Source organism: Peromyscus eremicus, chromosome 7 (genome assembly GCF_949786415.1).
Source record: "Peromyscus eremicus chromosome 7, PerEre_H2_v1, whole genome shotgun sequence".
Classification (NCBI taxonomy): domain Eukaryota; kingdom Metazoa; phylum Chordata; class Mammalia; order Rodentia; family Cricetidae; genus Peromyscus; species Peromyscus eremicus.
This window is the reverse complement of record NC_081422.1, coordinates 31,269,866-31,272,295: the sequence shown is the minus strand read 5'-3', so window position 1 is coordinate 31,272,295 and position 2,430 is coordinate 31,269,866. Positions and strand designations below refer to the sequence as shown.

Sequence of the window (2,430 nt, the reverse complement as noted above, 5' to 3'; positions counted from 1 at the left end):
GTGGTGGTGGCGGCGAACGCCTTTAATCCCCGCACTGGGGAGGCAGAACCAGGCAAATCTCTGTGAGTTCGAGGCCAGCCTGGTCTCCAGAGCAAGATCCAGGATAGCCAGGGCTATACAGAGAAACCCTGTCTCCAAAAAAAAAAAAAAAAAAAAAAAAGAAGAAGAAGGAGAAGAAGAAGGAGGAGAAGGAGGAGGAGGAGGAGGAGGAGGAGGAGGAGGAGGAGGAGCAGAAGAAGAAGAAGAAGAAGAAGAAGAAGAAGAAGAAGAAGAAGAAGAAGAAGAAGAAGAAGAAGAAGAAGAAGGAGAAACAAAATTTGTGTGCATAGACTTGTATGATCCATAGAGTCTTGATTGAACCACAAAACTGTAAGTGTACTCATTGATCCAGTGAAAGTTGTTGGAATTCCCCTTGTTCAGAAGTCAACCTACCTTCCCTTAAAAAATGCAAATGAGGTCGGTCGGTAGTGGCACATGCCTTTAATCCCAGCACTCCGGAGGCAGAGACAGGCAGATCTCTGTGAGGAAAGGCACAAAGCTACACAGAGAAACCCTGTCTCAATATATATATATATACAAATGAGGACCATGTTTGAGGCTCTGGCCCTCCCTCCATAATGATCTTTGTTAGACAATTCTTTTTTATTTTTTGTGTATACATGTGGGTTTGCCTGCATATATGTATCTGTACCACATGCATGCCTGGTGTTAAAGAGGCCAAAAGAAGGCATGAGATACTATGGAACTGAAGTTACAGATGATTATGAGCTGACAAGTGGGTTCTGGGAACTGGGTTCTGGGAACTGAACCTGTATCTTCTGAAAGAGCAGTGAGTGCACTTAAGCACTAAGCCATCTCTCCTGCACAGATCTGATAATTCTAATGAGAAGAAAATATTGAGTTCATAGGAGATGTTTCCCACCATTTTATTCATGATCTCTTTATGAGTTTCCACAGCCACAACTATTTCTTCAGGGTGCAAAGGGTCTAAATCGCTGGGCCTAAACATGCCACTCCTCACACTCTGTCCTCCTCCACTATTCTAATGCTGATCTAACTTTGATCTCAGCTCAGACTCAGATGTCCTGAAAACCTACTCCTGGTCTACATGGCTCCCCTCTATGCTTCCTGTCTTGCTGCTGTGCCCATCTCTGAACATCTGCCACAGTGCATTTTAACCACCTCACATTCCAAGGTACCTGGTCCTTGACAGAAGAATTGATAGGGATCTTCACCTACCTGGTGCTTACCACAGAAACTGGAGCCCATCAAGAAGATTTCAGCATGTGCTTTGTGCCTGTCTGCGTGAGAAGGATGGGCTACTGTGTGTATCACCTCCCAGAACAGTGTTCTCAGTCTGGGTGTCAAAAACTCTTTGGTATTGCACATCAGATACCCTACGTATCAGATATTTACGTTATCATTCATAACAGTAGCAAAATTACAGTTATAAAGCATCAATGAAGATAATTTTATGGTTGGGGGTCACCACAATGTGAGGAACTGTATTCAAGGGTCCCAGCATTAGGAAGGTTGAGAACGACTGTTCTATAACCTCAAGCTCAGCACCAGGAGTATAAAACTTCTGGGAGAAGGGATCTTGCTAAATACAGTTAGAACACATGGCAGGACTGCCAGTGTAGGACTGGTAATTCCTATGGAAGAAATAGTCTCATTTAATATATTCTCGGTTACTCAAACTTGGATCTCGAGCTAACACAGTGACAACTTGTTTCTGCTTTTCTCTTCCAGTGGCTGACACACAGCATGTGGAGTCCAAATGCATGCAAACTGTGAATATAGTGAGGCTTTCTGTGGTGATTGTGCAGAGTGCTGACAAGCTGCTGTAATTTGGGGACTTTTGCAATGATCTCAAGTCATCAGTTATAATGTCTTAGAGTGGGGTACATTTACATTGTCTCCTTGCTTCCCTCAAATCTCCTGCCTGATCCCCTTGCTTGTTTTAGTTTTATTCTCTACTAAAGGCTTCTCCAAGCATCAGACATGCAGGAGTCACAGAACCCAAGGTCTAAAGCTCTTTGGTATCAGTCTTAAGGATGACACAGTCCACTTCTTATCCTTGGTATTTTGCCTACAATTAGCATGGATAGAGTTGAGACTTGAACTTAATCAATACTTTTACAACCTGAAAAAGAGATATCATCATCGATGTAAGTGCATAAAATACCTTACACTATGAGAAGGAGGAGGCAGCTAATGAACAGACAGCAAACAATTCACCGTAACTTCTGTTCCCAGGCATATAGAGTACTCTGTGATCTCCTAAGGAGATGAGAAGTACAGAGAAGATATTAAAGGAACAGTTTATGTATAGTCCTATGTACCAGAGAAGAACACACATTCTTCTGATATTGGATGAAGCATCATCTGTTAGGTCCATTTACGATCTCTTGTTTTCAGTAATATGGA

The 2,430-nt window shown here is 42.6% G+C and overlaps 1 long non-coding RNA gene across 1 annotated transcript; it reads left to right on the top strand.

Annotated features, from left to right (window-relative positions):
• The first annotated feature begins 271 nt into the window (after positions 1 to 271).
• LOC131914157 (uncharacterized) lies at positions 272 to 2,100 on the top strand. Its single transcript, XR_009380091.1, has 3 exons — positions 272 to 369; positions 1,070 to 1,378; positions 1,753 to 2,100. It is a non-coding gene; the product is annotated as an uncharacterized LOC131914157 (long non-coding RNA).
• Positions 2,101 to 2,430: the final 330 nt, after the last annotated feature.